At 42.6% G+C, this 21,162-nt stretch overlaps 1 protein-coding gene across 1 annotated transcript in view; it reads right to left on the bottom strand.

Moving 5' to 3' along the window:
• LOC138666186 (zinc finger protein 850-like) overlaps positions 1-21,162 on the bottom strand; it is an 80,449-nt gene that overhangs the window by 23,291 nt on the left and 35,996 nt on the right. The window lies entirely within an intron of this gene.

Below are 21,162 nucleotides of genomic sequence, written 5' to 3'. Positions count from 1 at the left end.
CGGTAATTCAATTGCCGGCTTTTGCTTTCTCCTTCCTAAACCCGACATGATATGAGACCTGGTTTACATACAGTAAACCATCTCATATCACCTTTTTTTTTTTGCATATTCCACAATACTAATGTTAGTAGTGTGTATATGCAAAATTTGGCCGTTCTATCTACTAAATTTAAGGGTTAAATCGTGGAAAAAATTGGCGTGGGCTCCCGCGCAATTTCTCCGCCAGAGTAGTAAAGCCAGTGACTGAGGGCAGATATTAATAGCCTGGCGAGGGTCCACGGTTATTGCCCCCCCCCCTGGCTAAAAACACCTGCCCCCAGCCACCCCAGAAAAGGCACATCTGGAAGATGCGCCTATTCTGGCACTTGGCCACTCTCTTCCCATTCCCGTGTAGCGGTGGAATATGGGGTAATGAAGGGTTAATGCCACCTTGCTATTGTAAGGTGACATTAAGCCTAATTAATAATGGAGAGGCGTCAATTATGACACCTATCCATTTTTAATCCAATACTAGGAAAGGGTTAAAAAAAACCCACACATTATTAAAAATTAATTTAATGAAAAAATCACAAAGGTTGTTGTATTAATTTATTCTACTCTCAATCCACTCACTGAAGACCCTCGATCTGTAAATAAAAAAAAAATAATAAACCAACAATATACATACCTTCCGAGGATCTGTCACGTCCAACGATGTAAATCCATCTGAAGGGGTTAAAATATTTTGCAGCCACGAGCTCCGCTAATGCAGCTGCTCATGTCTGCAAAACCCTGGAGAATGTAGGTAAAGTAGGTCATTGACCTATATTTACCTGCATTTGCGGTGAGGCGCCCTCTGCTGGTTGTCCTCATATGAACTCGAGCCTGGGAGCTTTCTAGGAAAGTTCCCACGATCTAGGAACAGCCAGCAGAGGGCGCCTCACCGCAAATGCAGGTAAATATAGGTCAATGACCTACTTTACCTACATTCTCCAGGGTTTTGCAGACATGAGCAGCTGCTTTAGCGGAGCTCGTGGCTGCAAAATATTTTAACCCCTTCAGATGGATTTACATCGTTGGACTTTACAGATCTGCGGAAGGTAAGGATATTGTTGTTTTTTTTTTTGTTACAGAACGAGGGTCTTCAGTGATTGGATTGGGCGTTCAATAAAATATTACAACAACCTTTGTTTTTATTTCAGTAAAATAATTTTTAATAATGTGTTTGTGTATTTTTTTAACCCTTTCCTAGTATTGGATTAATAATGGATAGGTGTCATAATTGACGCCTCTCCATTATTAATTTGGCTTAATGTCACCTTACAATAGCAAGGTGGCATTAACCCTTCATTACCCCATATCCCACCGCTACACGGGAATGGGAAGAGAGTGGCCAAGTGCCAGAATAGGCGCATCTTCCAGATGTGCCTTTTCTGGGGTGGCTGGGGGCAGGTGTTTTTAGCCGGGGGGGGGGGGCAATAACCGTGGACCCTCTCCAGGCTATTAATATCTGCCCTCAGTCACTGGCTTTACTACTCTGGCGGAGAAATTGCGCGGGAGCCCACGCCAATTTTTTCCGCCATTTAACCCTTTAATTTAGTAGATAGAACGGCCAAATTTTGCATATACACACTACTAACATTAGTAGTGTGGAATATGCAAAAAAAGGGGGATATGAGATGCTTTACTGTATGTAAACCAGGTCTCATATCATGTCGGGTTTAGGAAGGAGAAAGCAAAAGCCGGTAATTGAAATACCGGCTTTAAAGCTGTCTAGCGCTGGAAGAAATATTTATATATATATATGTATATATATATATATATATATGTGTCTCACTGATATATATATATACCTATTCTATGTGTACACATTTATTCTACCTATTCTACTGGAAGCTGTCAGTGTGATTTTACTGTACACCGCACTGAATTACCGACTTTTCTCGCTAACACCGCTGCGTATTCCTCGCAAGTCACACTGCTGGTCCGTGTGTAATCTGTATTTTTGGGGCCCCCATAGACTTTCATTGACGTTTTATTTGCGCAATACGGTGACAAACGCAGCATGCTGCGATTTTCTACGGCCGTGCAAAGCCGTATAATACTGATCAGTTTAATACGGCAGATAGGAGCAGGGGCATAGAGAATAATTGTGCCGTATGTTTTGCGAGTTTTACGGACGTAGTTTCTGCGCTTTTACGTACGTAAAACTCGCAAGTGTGATGGCGGCCTCAGTCTGTAATCTTCATGGCTTCATTCATTTTCAGGCCCGTTATATGCAGTTTGCAGCCTGACCCAGGTTTCTGATTTTTATCTTTTGGGAGTGTCCTTCCCAGAAATACAGGCTGGATGTGAGCTCTGTTTAGACTTCCAAACTCACCTGTGCTCTCCTCGTCTCTATAGCTGTTTTTTCTCTGCCCTCCATAAAACTTTAGATACTTTTTCCCATTTCCACTGCAGACCTGTGTACAACACGGATTGGGCTGCTCTCTCCTTATTCAGACATCATTTTTTTTCCCCGTACGAGAAAAACAGACCAAATTGTTTGATCAGAGTTTGAACCAAGTGACATCAGTTTTAATTATACGTGGAGAAAATTTTTTTTCCCCATTTTCTCCTCTATCCATGAAAATCAGACCACACTCAGATGTCGTCCAAGAGAAGACTTATTTTTTCACGGACCCACAGACTTGCATTGCAGATTCTGATGCTACTAAAAACTAATGAAAATTGAAACAAATCCATACATACGGTAAAATGGTGCTAGAAATAACTACAGCTCATCCTGCAAAAACAAAAAAAAACCTTGTGCAGCTCCAAACAACAGAAAAAAATAAAAGTTATTGGTCTTTGATTTCAACAATGGTGTTTTCATTGTAGATTTTAAAAATGATAAAACGGTATTACTTTGGTATTGCCGTCACTTCACTGACTCGCAGCATTTGGTTAACGTGCCATAGGCTAATGTTATTATTACATTATATCACCACCCAAAAAATTGTGCAATTACAAAAGAAAAGCACAAAAAACTTCGAAAGTAAAAATCTCAGAGCGCAAAAAAAAAAGTGAATGTTGTGCTTAGAAGATGGAAAAATAAACCTTTGACATAAAAGTCACATTGACTGTATGGAGACTTTTGCTGCTAGACCGATTGAAGTTTCTTTGGAAAAGGACATTCTGGACACTAAGACCATGTTCACACGTTCAGTATTTGTTGAGTATTTCACATAAATATTTCTAAGCCAAAACCAGGAGTGGGTGATAAATGCAAGAAGTGGTGACGTGTTTCTATTACACTTTTCCTCTGATTGTTACAAATATGGATGTAAAATACTGACCGGATACTGAATGTGTGAACATGGCCTTAACAACATGTTCTTATTCCTGCAAGAAACTGCAGTGAAAAACGTGTGAAATTAAAGGGGTTGTCCCATACTTTATATATCGATGGCAGCACCCGGCCCCCACACTGATCTGCTGTTCCCAATGTTGGCCAGATCTGCTTAGTTGCAGAACAGCACAGCGCCACCCACTGAATGGTGGTCGCAGCCAGGTACTGCACATGCTCCCCTATTCAAATGAATAGGAGTGGACCTGCTGTACCCGTTGTAGCCACTATGCAGTTGATGGAGTAGAGAAACGAAACAGCACAACTAAGCACATCTGCCCCCCGCCGGCAGCGGCACAAGGACCAGCTGATCAGTGGGGGGCAGGATGTTGCACCCCAACAGATCTGGTATTCATGGATATATTAAATTAATATTAAAGCACCGGACAACAGTGGATGAAAACCAGTCTAAGTTCCAACCAAGAAAACAGACAGCACACAGACGCCCTCCACTACAATGACTTCTGAATTTGTGGTGTTAGAGCTCGCTGACGATCAGAATGACCGCAATGGGGAGCAAAGCAGTGATGCCGCTACATCGGGCACAGAAGGTGGCATTGTTACTGAACCACAGCGAGTCACAGTGATTTATTCCCACCTTGGGTAAGGCAGGAACAATGTAATCTAAGAAAAAATGATGAGAGAGATCCAAAATGTACCATGACGGGGCAGTGTCCTCAAGGATGCGGCCTCACTCAGGGCAATTTTTCTTTGTACTTTGGCTAAAGATTTGTAATCAAGTTTCATGACAAATTTTGAGCACTTGCCTTCTACAGCCTGTATTTAACATAATACATACAGTGGCTTGGAAAGTATTAACCCACCCCCTTCTTGGCATTTTCATGTTTTGCTACCCCATATCCTGGAATTTCATTTTTTTTAGGGTTTGCACAAGTTCATGTAAAATACACGCCTACAATGCAGCTCCTTCAGGCTAGATGGTTTCCTCTGGTGTACAGCGATCTTCAAGCCTGCTCAGATTCTCAATTGGATTAAGGTCTGGGCTGTGACTCGGCCACTCCAGAACATTTACATGTTTCCCCTTAAATCACTCTAGTGTTGCATTGGGTCATTGCTTTGTTGGAAGGTGAACTTCTGTCCCAGTCTCAAATCACTCACAGACTGAAACAAGTTTTGCTTAAGAATATCCTTGCATTTTGCACCATCCATCTTCCCCTGGACTCAGACCAATTTCCCTGATCCTGCTGCCGAAAAACAGCCCCACAGCTTGATGCTGCCACCACGTTGCACTGTGGGGATGGTGTTCTTGGGGTGATGAACTATATTGTTTTGGTGCCAGACATAGCATTTACCTTGGTGGCCAAAAAGTTCAATTTTGGTCTCAGCTGACCACACACCCATCCTTCATACATTTGGGGAGTCTCCAACATGTCTTTTGGCAAACTCAAAACGAGCCTTACAATATTTGTGTAAGTAAAGGCTTTTTTTCTGCCTGCTCTTCCGCAGAAGCAGAAGGATCAAGAGGAGGTCAGCACCCATACTGCTGAGGTACCAGTACCAGGCTCTCACACAGAACGACGAAGAAATACATGAAGATAAGACTTTGCCCACAAAGAACAACCTTGGAGGAGGTGGAATAAGATTCTGCAGGTGAACAACTGGCTGGTGCCGTCAGCAAGGATTTGAATTTCTGGGTCACGGAGTGAATTTCCTATACGATGGACTACTTGCTAGAGATGGGGTGCACCTTACGAAGACTGGAAAACATGTATTTGGAAGTCGCCTTGCTACAATCGTCGGGAGAGCTTTAAACTAGAACAATGTGGGAAGGGAAGCAAAAGGTCAGAAAAAGCCATACACCTGACAAATACTATTGAGAACTCTATTAGAAGTGGAAAGGAAGAACAAAGGCAAAAAAATATAAATACAAATATTGGAGGAAGAGACACCAATCACAAACTAAAATGTTTCTATACGAATGCAGAAAGCATAGGCAACAAACAAGGAGAATTGGAACTACTAACGCAGGAGAAGAAATATGAGGTCATTGGAATCACTGAAACTTGGTGGGACGATACACATGATTGGAATACAAGGCTAGAAGGAAACAACTTATTTGCAAGAAACAGACTTGATAAACGAGGAGGTGTCTCACTGTATGTTAGAAAAGCATATATCTGCAGAGATTGAAGCTTCAGAGACTGGTAGTTCTGTGGAAACGGTTTGGGTAAGAATACAAGGAGACAACGGAAAGGACACCATTGTAGGCATTTACTACACGCCTCCTGTGCAAGCTGAAGATATGGATGAACTCTTCATGCATCAAATGGCCAAGTTCTCCAAAAAATATGACAGTGGTCATGGGAGATTTCAACTATCCAGACATTTGTTGTGAAATTTTCTCAGGCAAGACTAACAGGTCAAGCAAATGCTTATCCTCTCTTGCTGACAATTTTATCTTCCGAAAGGTAGGAGAGAAAACAAGGGATCTGCTACCATGGATCTAATCCTTATAAACAGGGAGGAAATGGTTGAGAAGGTAAGAGTGCCTGGGACCCTAGGAGGTAGCGACCATGCTATTTTAGAATTTTGGATAACTAGAGGAGGAAGACCTGTGAAGACTCAGACTTCGAGGTTAGATTTCAGAAAGGCAGATTTTAAGAGACTCAGGAAGAGAATTGGAAGGATCCAATGGCTGGATATCCTTAAGGAATAAAAAGGTCCAGGAAGAATGGGAAATCTTGAAAAATGAGTTTCTCAAAGCACAGTCGTTAACAATTCCGAAAAGAGGGACAAATAGGAAGCATTTACGGAAACCAGGATGGATGAACACAGAACTTAAACACATGCTAAAAAGGAAGAAAGAAATGTTTATCAAATGGAAAAAGGAGGCCTATCTAAAGAATATAATGCTGTCTGCAGAACCTGCAGGGCATGAGTCAGATTAGCTAAAGCGGACAATGTATTAAGGCTTGCAAGAGACATCAAAAGCAATGAAAAGGAATTTTGGGGATATGTCAAAAGTAAAAAAAAGTCAAAGATACTATTGGATTTTTACAGGATGAATATGATGAAATGGTAAGCAAGGATGTTGAGAAGGCCGAACTTTTAAATTCCTATTTTGAGAAAAGAGCTGGGGAACTGAGGATGCGATTTTTAGCACGAGGATATAGTGGCAGATCCATCAAGAAGGCATATCAGAGGGCAAAACACACTACACGCCATAATTTACTCTATGGCAGCCAACATAGACAGACAAATAGGGTTAATAATAATATTAGGTTCATCACCACCTATAACTCCAAGGCAGATCAGATACGGAGAATCTTGGTCGATTCTCCAAGTAGATCCCATAATCAAAAAATTCATTCCCAATAAACCATCTCTCACGTTTAGGCGGGCCGCTAACCTTAGAGATCAGTTGGTCCATAGTCATCATGAGGGACGGTCCCCCGTAACTTTCTTACATAATTTTACACCTACTGTTGGTTGTTTTCCGTGTGGCCGGTGTGTCGCCTGTCCCAACATTGACAAATGTGACTCTTTCTCCAACTCTAATGGTACACAGGTGTTTTCGATTCGACAACGAATCACGTGTACCACTAGGTCTGTCATTTATTATGCCACATGCCCCTGCGGACTAATATACGTCGGCCTCACTACTCGCCAATTAAAAGTCCGTGTGAGGGAACACGTGTTGGGGATACAGGCGGCTGCCGGCCACATGGATGCGACCACTTTAAAAACTTTGCCGAGGCATTTTAAGGCATACCACGGGTGTGATGCCACAATGCTGAGAGTAAGGGGAATTGATGCCCTAAAGATCAACATTAGGGGTGGCCGCCTATCCAAAAGACTCGGCATGTTGGAGACACGCTGGATTTGGCGTTTACGTACTGTTCAGCCAGATGGGTTGAATGAGGGTATGTCGTTTGCCCCATTTCTGTAGTCCCCCGCGTGCTGTGCACCTTTTTCCTCTGTGTGACTCCGCATACACTATCTTTGCTTGTTTTTAATTTTTATTTTATTGTTTCATATTTGTAGTTTGTCCTTGGATTATGGCCCATGTGCGGGATGATCACTCTACATGATAGCAAGAAGAAACTGGACTTGCTGCGTAACATCACTGGTGAACATCAACACCCTTCAGTATGGACTTGTTATACATATTGGATATTGTGAATCATGCGATGAAGAGTTTATTGGCCTATTAAATGGATACACGATATCGATAGCTCTTCTTGTATATAGAAAGCGTATGATGGATGTTAATCACAAAGTCCGTATATGTGAAGTTACTATAATTATGGGTGATTTCGTTCCTTGTACCCGCCTTATATACATGGCTAATGTGTATTAAGTAAGAATATTTCAATTTGGTGGGTACTGGCCACAGTGTTATTATTCACAGCAATAAGTGGTCACAAAAGCATATATTTGTGTTATAAATAGTTATCTAGTTTAATTCTTTATATTGCGTCATGTTTTCGCTGCGGTCCGATGCATATGCATCACACTCTGTACGTTTTTATGGTTCTCTGCTATTTGCCAGTGTATATGCCCTATTCAAAGATGGCCGCGGTTGCTGCTTGCGCATGCGCAGTCGCGTTGTTTCTGTCTTCGACTTCTGCGGTGCCTTGTGGGGCGGATCACATGGGGCCCGTGTGTTTCCGGTCCCACAGGCCGTATGAAGATAATGCGATGCGGCGGGGAGCGTGATCACCGCTATTTCCGGGCAATAAGGTATTTAATCTGTGCCCCTTCTTATTGGGCACACCCCCTGAAGAAGGTAGTCGCCGAAACGCGCGTCGGGGAGGACCGGGTTGGCGTGCACGGACGTTGTGACCCCCCACTGTGGTAGGTACTTGATCTTTATATATCAGTACGGTCACATACATGGTGAACATTATATATATTTGCTACGGATTTTACATTCTCATTGTCCACGATTACACTAGTGCACCCTAATCCGGTCCCTTTATGAGGTGTGTGCGGGCTTGTACAGGGGATTTGTCTGCCTGCCATACTGTATACTGGTGTTTTTACTTGTATCATATAATAAAGTTTTTTGTATTCTTTCATTAACTGGACGTATTTGACTGCTTTTTCTGGTGCTCTCTATTTATTCTTATGTATGTGCAGTTGTCCATATACGGTCCTAACCTGCCCTAGTAAATATGATGGCTATACTATACTAATATAATTACTGGGACAGATCATGTATTCCATTGATGTTTTCCTCATATCCTGGAATTTCATTTTTTTAGGGTTTGCATCAGTTCATGTAAAATACATGCCTACAATGTGAACATTTTTGCTCATTCCTCAAGGCAAAACTGCTGCAGCTCCTTCAAGGCTAGATGGTTTCCTCTGGTGAACAGCGATCTTCAAGTCTGCCCACAGATTCTCAATTGGATTAAGGTCTGGGCTGTGACTCAGCCACTCCAGAACATTTACATGTTTCCCCTTAAACCATTCTAGTGTTGCTTTAGCAGTGTGCTTTGGGTCATTGCCTTGTTGGAAGGTGAACTTCTGTCCCAGTCTCAAATCACTCACAGACTGAAACAAGTTTTGCTTAAGAATATCCTTGTACAGGTCCTTCTCAAAAAATTAGCATATAGTGTAAAATTTCATTATTTACCATAATGTAATGATTACAATTAAACTTTCATATATTATAGATTCATTATCCACCAACTGAAATTTGTCAGGTCTTTTATTGTTTTAATACTGATGATTTTGGCATACAACTCCTGATAACCCAAAAAACCTGTCTCAATAAATTAGCATATCAAGAAAAGGTTCTCTAAACGACCTATTACCCTAATCTTCTGAATCAACTAATTAACTCTAAACACATGCAAAAGATACCTGAGGCTTTTATAAACTCCCTGCCAGGTTCATTACTCAAAACCCCCATCATGGGTAAGACTAGCGACCTGACAGATGTCAAGAAGGCCATCATTGACACCGTCAAGCAAGAGGGTAAGACCCAGAAAGAAATTTCTCAACAAATAGGCTGTTCCCAGAGTGCTGTATCAAGGCACCTCAATGGTAAGTCTGTTGGAAGGAAACAATGTGGCAGAAAACGCTGTACAACGAGAAGAGGAGACCGGACCCTGAGGAAGATTGTGGAGAAGGACCGATTCCAGACCTTGGGGAACCTGAGGAAGCAGTGGACTGAGTCTGGTGTGGAAACATCCAGAGCCACCGTGCACAGGCGTGTGCAGGAAATGGGCTACAGGTGCCACATTCCCCAGGTAAAGCCACTTTTGAACCATAAACAGCGGCAGAGGCGCCTGACCTGGGCTACAGAGAAGCAGCACTGGACTGTTGCTAAGTGGTCCCAAGTACTTTTTTCTGATGAAAGCAAATTTTGCATGTCATTCGGAAATCAAGGTGCCAGAGTCTGGAGGAAGACTGGGGAGAAGGAAATGCCAAAATGCCTGAAGTCCAGTGTCAAGTACCCACAGTCAGTGATGGTGTGGGGTGCCTTGTCAGCTGCTGGTGTTGGTCCACTGTGTTTCATCAAGGGCAGGGTCAATGCAGCTAGCTATCAGGAGATTTTGGAGCACTTCATGCTTCCATCGGCTGAAATGCTTTATGGAGATGAAGATTTCATTTTTCAGCACGACCTGGCACCTGCTCACAGTGCCAAAACCACTGGTAAATGGTTTACTGACCATGGTATTACTGTGCTCAATTGGCCTGCCAACTCTCCTGACCTGAACCCCATAGAGAATCTGTGGGATATTGTGAAGAGAAAGTTGAGAGACGCAAGACCCAACACTCTGGATGAGCTTAAGGCCGCTATTGAAGCATCCTGGGCCTCCATAACATCTCAGCAGTGTCACAGGCTGATTGCCTCCATGCCACGCCGCATTGAAGCAGTCATTTCTGCCAAAGGATTCCCGACCAAGTATTGAGTGCATAACTGAACATTATTATTTGATGTTTTTTTTGTTTGTTATTAAAAAACACTTTTATTTGATTGGATGGGTGAAATATGCTAATTTATTGAGACAGGTTTTTTGGGTTATCAGGAGTTGTATGCCAAAATCATCAGTATTAAAACAATAAAAGACCTGACAAATTTCAGTTGGTGGATAATGAATCTATAATATATGAAAGTTTAATTGTAATCATTACATTATGGTAAATAATGAAATTTTACACTATATGCTAATTTTTTGAGAAGGACCTGTATTTTGCACCATCCATCTTCCCCTGGACTCAGACCAATTTCCCTGATCCTGCTGCTGAAAAACAGCCCCACAGCTTGATGCTGCCACCACCATGTTTCACTGTGGGGATGGTGTTCTTGGGGTGATGAACTATATTGGTTTGGTGCCAGACATAGCATTTACCTTGGTGGCCAAAAAGTTCAATTTTGGTCTCATCTGACCACACACCCATCCTTCATACATTTGGGGAGTCTCCAACATGTCTTTTGGCAAACTCAAAACGAGCCTTACAATATTTGTAAGTAAAGGCTTTTTTTCTGCCTGCTCTTCCGCAGAAGCAGAAGGATCAAGAGGAGGTCAGCACCCATACTGCTGAGGAACCAGTACCAGGCTCTCACACAGAACGACGAAGAAATACATGAAGATAAGACTTTGCCCACAAAGAACAACCTTGGAGGAGGTGGAATAAGATTCTGCAGGTGAACAACTGGCTGGTGCCGTCAGCAAGGATTTGGATTTCTGGGTCACGGTGTGAATTTCCTATACGATGGACTACTTGCTAGAGATGGGGTGCACCTTACGAAGACTGGAAACTAAAATGTTTCTATACGAATGCAGAAAGCATAGGCAACAAACAAGGAGAATTGGAACTACTAACGCAGGAGAAGAAATATGAGGTCATTGGAATCACTGAAACTTGGTGGGACGATACACATGATTGGAATACAAGGCTAGAAGGAAACAACTTATTTGCAAGAAACAGACTTGATAAATGAGGAGGAGGTGTCTCACTGTATGTTAGAAAAGCATATATCTGCAGAGATTGAAGCTTCAGAGACTGGTAGTTCTGTGGAAACGGTTTGGGTAAGAATACAAGGAGACAACAACGGAAATGACACCATTGTAGGCATTTACTACACGCCTCCTGTGCAAGCTGAAGATATCGATGATCTCTTTATGCATCAAATGGCCAAGTTCTCCAAAAAATATGACAGTGGTCATGGGAGATTTCAACTATCCAGACATTTGTTGTGAATCTTACTCAGGCAAGACTAACAGGTCAAGCAAATGCTTATCCTCTCTTGCTGACAATTTTATCTTCCGAAAGGTAGGAGAGAAAACAAGGGGATCTGCTACCATGGAACTAATCCTTATAAACAGGGAGGAAATGGTTGAGAAGGTAAGAGTGCCTGGGACCCTAGGAGGTAGCGACCATGCTATTTTAGAATTTTGGATAACTTAGAGGAGGAAGACCTGTGAAGACTCAGACTTCGAGGTTAGATTTCAGAAAGGCAGATTTTAACAGACTCAGGAAGAGAATTGGAAGGATCCAATGGCTGGATATCCTTAAGGAATAAAAAAGTCCAGGAAGAATGGGAAATCTTGAAAAATGAGTTTCTCAAAGCACAGTCGTTAACAATTCCGAAAAGAGGGACGAATAGGAAGCATTTACGGAAACCAGGATGGATGAACACAGAACTTAAACACACGCTAAAAAGGAAGAAAGAAATGTTTATCAAATGGAAAAAGAAGGCGTATCTAAAGAAGAATATAATGCTGTCTGCAGAACCTGCAGGGCATGAGTCAGATTAGCTAAAGCGGACAATGAATTAAGGCTTGCAAGAGACATCAAAAGCAATAAAAAGGAATTTTGGGGATATGTCAAAAGTAAAAGAAAAGTCAAAGATACTATAGGATTTTTACAGGATGAAAATGATGAAATGGTAAGCAAGGATGTTGAGAAGGCCGAACTTTTAAATTCCTATTTTGCATGTTTTCTCTCAGAAAGAAAATGTAACATCAACGGATTTTCACTGTCCTATTAAGGGAAAAGAATAATCCAGGACATCAATAAACAAAAAGATAGTGAGGAAACACTTAGCTAACATAAATGAATTCAAGTCTCCGGGTCCAGATGAATTACACCCCAGAATACTGAAGGAGATAACAGAAAAAATTTTTTGAACCACTCTCCATAATCTTTGAAAATTCTTGGAGAACAGAAGTCCCAGAAGAATAGAAAAGAGCAAATGTTGTTCCTATTTTCAAAAAGGGGAAGAAGGTGGACCCAGGGAACTATAGGCCGATGAGTCTGAGGTCTATACCAGGAAAGATCTTTGAACAAATTATTAAACAACATGTAAGTACCTGGATAAGAATGAAGTGATTAACTAGAGTCAGCATGGGTTTGTAACCAATAGGTCATGCCAGACTAACTTAATTTCCTTCTATGACAGAATCACTGACTGTGTGGATCAGGGAAATGCTGTAGATATAGTATATCTTGACTTCAGCAAAGCATTTGACAAAGTATCTTACACCATCCTTATTGAAAAAATGACTAAGTATGGAATGGACAAGGCAACTGTTAGGTGGATTCACAACTGGCTTAGTGATTGGACCCAAAGAGTGGTCGTAAATGGCTGCACATCCAGTTTTAAGAATGTCTCTAGTAGGGTACCACAGGGCTCTGTCCTGGACCTGTATTGTTCAACATCTGTATCAATGATTTAGATGAAGGAATTGAGGGTACACTGATTAAATTTGCTGATGACACAAAGCTAGGAGGGACAGCTAATACTAGAGAAGAGAGAGAGCATTCAAAAAGATATAAATAAACTGGAGCAGTTGGCAGCAACTAACAGAATGATTTTTAACAGGGAAAATGCAATAGTATTACATCTGGGTAATAAAAATGAAAAAAGCATATACAGAATGGGAGGAGTAGGGCTAAGCAACAGCACATGTGAAAAAAAACGGGCATACTAATAGATCACAGACTGAACATGAGTCAACAGTGTGATGCAGCAGTAAAAAGGGCAAATACAATTCTGGGATGTAGTAACAGAAGCATACAGTCTAGATCACGTGGTCATTATTGCCCTCTACTCCTCTTTGGTCCGGCCTCATCTGGAATACTGTGTCCATTTTAAAAAATATATCAACAAACTGGAGCAAGTTCAGAGAAGAGCGACCAGAATGGTGAGCGGTCTGCAAACCATGTCCTATGAGGAACGTTTAAAGGATTTGGGAACGTTTAGCTTTCAGAAAAGAAGACTGAGAGGAGACTTAATAGGTGTGTACAAATATCTCAAGGGCTGTCACATTGTAGAAGGATCATATTTATTTCATATTTCTCATTTGCACAAGGAAAGACTAGAAGCAATGGGATGAAACTGAATGGGAGGAGAAACAGATTAGATATTAGAAAAAACTTTTTGACAGTGAGTGTGATCAATGAGTAACAGTGAGTGGAACAGGCTGCCACGAGAGGTGGCGAGATCTCTTTCCATGGAAGTTTTCAGAGGCTGGACAGAGATCTGTCTGGGATTTCGTGAATCCTGCTTTGAGCAGGGGGTTGGACCAGATGACCCAAGAGATCCCTTCCAACTCTAACATTCTATGAAAGATCACCTCTATGGAGTGTATGGTTTATTATGGTTGTATGGACAGATACTCCAGTCTCTGCTTGGGATCTCTGCAGCTCCTCCAGGATTACCTTTAGGCTATGTGCACACGTTCAGGATTTCTTGCAGAAAATTCCTGAGAATTCCGGACATTTTCTGCAAGCAATCCGCAAGAAAACCGCATGCGTTTTTGCCGCGTTTTTTTCCGGACACTTCCCAATGCATTTTGGAGTGGGAAATCCGCAAAAAAACCGGAAAATTAATGAACATGCTGCGTTTTTTGCCGCGATGCGTTTTTCATGTGCACAAAACATGCGGAATTCATTCTAAATGATGGGATGCTTATTGTATGCGTTTTTTTTCCGTTTTTATAGCGTTTTTATCGGGAAAAACCGCGAAAAAAACGCAACGTGTGCACACAGCCTTACTCTCTGTGCGGTCTACCTGATTAATGCCCTCGTTGCCTGGGCTGTGAGTTTTGGTGGCCGGTCCGCTCTTGGCAGGATTGTTGTAGTACCATATTGATGATAATGGATTTGATGGTGCTCGGGGGGCAAGAATTCAGTTTGGCGACCCCCTCCCCCCCCCCCCCCCAAGCACATATGTGATTTACACATAGTTACCTGCTGATCTCCCGAATTCTCTCAGTGTTCAGAGAGAACCTGGAAGAGAATCTTGTTGCACGTGACCGTAAGATTGAAAGTCGCATATGGGTGAAGTAGCCATGTGATGACTGCTGGAATCACCAGAGCTGAATCCTGACAGTGAGAATATTACATTCTTAGAATTTGCTGCAGGGCTTCATTTTATAATTAAAGGGCTCGTCCAGGTTTGAGATGAAAGTCTGCAGTCACTCTACGTGACTGCAGGCTTCTGAATTCTCACAGCGGATGTACTGCACACTTTTAGGATTCTCCCTTGCATAATTATATGATTTGTATACTTCTTGTCACATTCCAACTAGACGTGCCCGACCTCGCTCAATTCATTTTCATTGAGTGAGGCCACTCATGTGTAGTCAGCACGTGAGCGCATGTATGTAAATCGCCGGCATCAGAGAATCTTGACAGCGTGTAGTGCGCACTGAGAATTCAGAAGTTGGCAGTCACACAGAATGACTGCAGACTCATCACAAACCTGGACCCCTTTACCGTTCCTTACATAAATAAAAATCTGAGAATTGGTCAGCATCACAAATGCTCTCGAAACAGAATCCTCAAAGCTTCCTCATCCCTCTCCCCCACACGAAATACCCCGCTACACTGAATCGTCTGTCTTCAGCTGCACTGGAGCACTTGCCACCAGTGCGCGCCTCTGCAACGCAGCAGGTGACATCAGCAGCGTGATCATATGACCTGATCACGCTGCTGTCGCTTTGATCCAGCTCAGGACTTCAATTGTACTCCCAGTCCAGCGACGGAAAAATGCTGCTGCCGTGAGACACATTAGGCGGCCTGATGGCGCCACTCTGTAGGCTGTGCCCAGGGTTTATGCCCCGCATGCCCCTTTCTAGATGTGCTTTTGCTGACTTGTTTGGAGATCTCCAAGGTGTTGGTCTTCATGGTGGTGTTTGTAGATCTCCTTGGTCTTCATGGTGGTGTTTGTAGATCTCCTTGGTCTTCACGGTGCTGTTTGGAGAGCTCCTTTGTCTTCATGTTATTTGGAGATCTCCTTGGTCTTCATTGTCGTGTTTGGAGATCTCTTTGGTCTTCATGGTGGTCTTTGGAGATCTGTCTTCACGGTGGTGTTTGGATATCTCTTTGGTTTTCATGGTGGTGTTTGGAGTCTTCTTGGTCTTCATGGTGCATCTTGTTAATGGTGTTGCAGCCTCTGTGACCTTTCAGAAAAGGTAAAGTGTATATACTGACAGATAAGTGACACTTAGATTGCACACAGGGGGCCGTCCTGTCACGGAGCATGGGACTTATGAAGGGACTTGCTTGCACCAGAAATGTTTAGGGGTTTCATTGCAAAAGGGGTGAATACATATGCATGTGCCAATTTTTAGTTATCCGGTGCTGATGCATCACGCACAAATCAGATTACAAACCTATTTAAACACCAGTTGAAATATAACAAAATAGGTAAAAAGTCAAAGGGGTGGCTGCAGACTGAGTTAACAGTGAACCCATCAGTGAGCTCAGTTTGACAGTCAAGTCTGTAAGACCTCATTGAGACGGCCGGGATTTTTCTCGCAAGTAAAAACAAGGGCCGTCTTTCACCAGCGGTTTTAGATCCGGAACGTCATCAGTAATTTTCATGTATGAAAAAAAAAGACAAATGTTCTCCTAGTCATTGCAATGTTATTCAGATATCCGTGATTCTCAAAAACCAAGACTTTTATGGGTAATTATGATCTGTGACAACCACATGTGACTTTTTGTGGACAGTCCATACAAAAAAAACAAGGACATTTGATATCCAGCCTCACGTTGCGTCCGTGTTCATGGTGCGCACTTACTCTATACATCACTACCATCTTGCCCTTTGGCTTTATACTATGGAGCATTTCTTTAATATTTTTTATTCCCTTGTATGGGATTCGTAGTTGTCTTTCCCCTGCCCATATCTTTCTTCTCCTGGAATCTTCCAAGCCGATTGATGACCACGTCCGTGAGAGTTGAGCATCTATGAATTGTTTTACATTAGTTTTTTTTTTTTAATCAATTATTCTTCAGATTGTTATTTTTCATAGATGATCACGTTCTTGCAGCTTTAATAAAAGGACCAGAAACATTTGGAAGCCCATGATTTGTTAGGAAGCAGACAGACTTTTTGAAGAAATGTTAATTTATTACCATAAGTCTACTTTGTTTTTTTGTTTTTAAATAACCAAACTAGGGGCATAAAAAACCAGGAGGATTAAAGCAAAAACATACAAGTCTGGACCTTCGTGTAAGGGAAGCTGCGGAGGTTGTGACTTCAGATGTCGTTAAGCTATTTCTGGGATTTCAGCAAAATTAGATCTTTTCTGGAGTCTCCAGAATCCAAGAAACGACTAGGAAAGTTGCCCCAGTTCTTCCTTCTCCGTGTTTGTTGTTGAAGTATATTCCCCTGACATCAGGCATAATTCACATTATCGGAGTCTGTGCGAGAGCCATATTGTGCCCTGATCGCGAGGACAGCGCACACTTGGGGCCTAGAGGAACGGCGCCATTTGCTGGGATTTCTTTGGCCCAATAGAAAGTAATATTTTGAAATTAAACCAAAAGTTGAACTTTTTTAATATAGAAAAGTAAAATTGCCTCTATAACACAATGGTGTAAGCTAAAGCTCGACGGCACGCAGCACCTCACATCCTACCCGGGACACAGATTAGCACCTCCGTAAAAAAGGTATGAAGGTAAAAGTAGGTGACCCCGATTATTACCGCACAGGAGACATACAAGCTTTCTCCTTCTAAAGCCCCCCCATACGGCTGTCGACCGCACAATGCTTCAGCTGATCGTTCGATCTCTACCATACACAGGAGCTCTCGCTTGGCCGAGTGCTTTCAAGTTGCTGCCGTTGGACATCTCTGCTGGGGACTTATCTCCTGGAGAGAGAAAAAACGTCGGAAGTCCCAAAAAAAAAAAAATCAGACATGCCCAATCAACATCTTCCCCAATGATCAGTCGATTTGTGCCCCCATACCCAGGACCGTGTCGGTTGGACCCGTCAATATCTTCGTGAATTTTACCATCCGCACTCGAGTGTTCGCCGAGCATCTTCGGCGCGCTCAAATAATTTGTTCGAGTCCCCGCAACTGCATGTCTCATGGCTGGTAGACGGCAGCAACAAATGTGGGGATTGCCTGGTGGTTAGGAAATCTCTTCATGTGTTGAGGCTGTTGAACAGCCGACGGGATTCAAAAATATTATTCGAGCTCAAGATACTAGGATAACACTCGAAAACATGCTCAAATAACATGATATCCGAGCACGCTCGCTCATCACTAATAAGGAGTCAATAACTAACAGGATTGCACCCCAATTAGGCCATGCACCCTGCACCAAGCTTTCCAACAAAAACATTCCAATCGCACCTTCCCCTGCCTGGAATTCGAGGCCTTATCTCAACAGAAGTACTGAAACCATTAAGGCAGGCAAATCTGGACCACGCTAAACTCCATGACAAGCAGTCCAACATCTTTGCCTCGCCTTCCTCCTGAATCTCTCATCTTCTCACAATCATCAAACTCTGCAAAGGCCAATATATACATACGTATACAGTATATGTATCTAGACTCCACCATTAACAGCCATCAGCAACTACGTCCTCTTTCCTTTCCTTCATCTCCATAATACGGTCACATTTCTTTATATGCCTTTGTACAGGGTGACTCAATTGCTACTTTACTAGCAAACATTGACCGTACTGAGATTTGGACTGTCCTTACTTTGGTTCATGAGAAGTGAGGCTGCAATGGACCTCAGCGACATTGCCGAGTGATCTCACCAACTTGTCGCCCCGGCGGTCAACCCCGCTACGAGCCAGACTCGCTGCACGCCTTTCTGCGTGACGGTAGTTTATGTGCGGTTCTGGCATTTCACTCCTGCCGTATTCCTTCATCATTCGTCAGCAACGCACAAATGCAATTTTGGAGGAACACATTTCCATTGTGCGAACTTACTGGAAAATCGAGTCCCGAAAACGTCTGAGGAAACAATTCAAGATGTGAAACAGCGACTTCTGGCATCTCCACGTAAATCGTTGCACAGACTTTCCCAAGAGACAGGCATGTCTTCTACGTGTCAACGAGTGGCCAAGAAAGGTCGTGTTCAACCGTTCACTATCGTTCAGGAGTTGAAAGAGTGCAAGTTATTGCAGGATTTTTTTTTTTCTTTGGGCCATTTGAAGATTCGCGTGTACAGTAACGAGCCACAAATATTACAGGAGCTCTGAGGGAACATACAGGGAGGAATTCAGGCTGTGACCCCAGACATCCTCCGGAATTCATTCAACAATATGGAATGGCGCAGGGATGTTAACGGTGCACATTTTCAACACCTGCTTTAAAACATCAATTTGTCATGACTATTTAGGTACAGTCCAAATTATAGTACGATAGAACGTCTCTTTTAGAATTTTTCTGGGTAAAATAGTGAGTGAATCGCCCTGTATTGAACTATCTACATACAGTGGGGAAAATAAGTATTTGATACTCTGCCGATTTTGCAAATTTTCCCACCTACAAAGAATGGAGAGGTCTGTAATTTTTTATCGTAGGTACACTTCAAGAGTGAGAAAGAATCTAAAATTAAAATCCCCCAAAAAATCACATTATTTTACATATTTCATGTACTAAAATGCAAATTAATTATTTGATCAGCTACCTAACAGAACTGTTAGGCTATGTGCACACGCTGCGGATTTTGCTGCGGATCCGCAGCAGTTTTCCATGAGGTGTACAGTACCATGTAAACCTATGGAAAACAAAATCCGCAGTGCACATGCTGCAGAAAAAAAACGTGCGGAAACGCAGCGGTTTATTTTCCGCAGCATGTCAATTCTTGGTGCGGATTCTTCAGCGGTTTACACCTTCTCCACAATAGAAATCCGCAGGTGGAATCCGCACAAAACCGCGGTAAATCCGCAGTGCGGTTTACCTGCGGATTTACTAAAAACAGTGCGGAAAAATCTGCACACCATTCCGCAGCGTGTGCACATAGCCTTAGTGTTTCTGTAAGAAGCCTCCTACTCTGCACTCATTACCTGTATTAATTGCTCCAGTTTGAACTGTTACCTGTATAAAAGACACCTGTCCACATACTCAATCTCACTCCAACCTCTCCACCATGGCCAAGACCAAAGAGCTAAGGACACCAGGGACAAAATTGTAGACCTGCACAAGGCTGGGATGGGCTACAGAACAATAGGCAAGCAGCTTGATGAGAAGGCAACAACTGTTGGCAATTATTAGAAAATGGAAGAAACACAAGATGACTGTCAATCTTCCTCGGTCTGGGGCTTCATACAAGGTCTCACCTCGTGGGGTAAGGAGGATTCTGAGAAAAAAAGAGAATCAGCCCAGAGCTACACGGGAGGATCTGGTCAATGACCTGAAGAAAGCTGGGACCACAGTCTCAGACATTACCATTAGTAACACACTACGCCGTCATAGATTAAAATCCCGCAGGGCACGCAAGGTCCCTCTGCTCACGCCAGCACATGTCCAGGCCCATTTGAAGTTCAACAATGACCATCTGGATAATCCAGAGGAGGCATGGGAGAAGGTCATGATCAGATGAGACCAAAATATAACTTTATGAAATCAACTCCACTCGCCGTGTTTGGAGGAAGAAGAAGGATGAGTACAACCCCAAGAACACCATCCCAACTGTGAAGCATGGTGGGCAAAACATCATACTTTAGAGGTACTTTTCTGCAAAGGGGACAGGACGACTGCATCATATTGAAGGGAGGATGGATGGGGTCATATATCGTGAGAATTTAGCCAACAACCTCCTTCTCTCAGTAAGAGCATTGAAGATGGGTCATGGCTGGGTCTTCCAGGATGACAATGATCCGAAACACAGCCAGGCCAACTAGTGGCTCCGTAAGAAGCATTTCAAGGTCCTGGAGGGGCCTAATCAGTTTCCAGACCTGAACCCAATAGAAAAGCTTTGGAGGGAGCTGAAACTCACTGTTGCCCAGCGACAGCCCCAAAATCTGAAAGATCTGGAGAAGATCTGTATGGAGGAAGGGGCCAAAATCCCTGCTGCAGTGTGTGCAAACCTGGCCAAGAACTACAGGAAACGTCTGACCTCTGTAATTGCAAGCAAAGGTTTCTGGACCAAATATTAAGTTCTGTTTTTCTATTGTATCAAACACTTATTTCATACAATAAAATGCTAATTAATTATGTAAAAATCATACAATGTGATTCTCTGTTTTTTATTTTTAGATTCAGTCTCTCACAGGTGACATGTACCTATGATTTAAATTACAGCACTCTCCATTCTTTGTAGGTGGGAAAAAATCGCAAAATCGGCAGTGGATCATATACTTATTTTCCCCACTGTAATTGAAAATCAGACTATAATAATGTGGCCATCTCAAGCTTGGAATAGGTTCACAATCTATCGCTCTTACACAAAACAGGATGGTGGTAATGGAGCTTAAGAATCATGAGGACCTGTCCGCTAGAAGGTCCGTATATCCACCATGGTGGATTCCTTCAATATGCATGTTCAAGTAGGGAATGATGATGTCATTTTTTCAGTACACCATGGCCATCATATTACTTAACGGGTTCTAAAAA

This window comes from Ranitomeya imitator, chromosome 2, assembly GCF_032444005.1.
Source record: "Ranitomeya imitator isolate aRanImi1 chromosome 2, aRanImi1.pri, whole genome shotgun sequence".
In the NCBI taxonomy this organism is placed as follows: Eukaryota; Metazoa; Chordata; class Amphibia; order Anura; family Dendrobatidae; genus Ranitomeya; species Ranitomeya imitator.
Note: the sequence above shows the minus strand (reverse complement) of the source record. Positions and strands in the feature narration are given on the sequence as shown.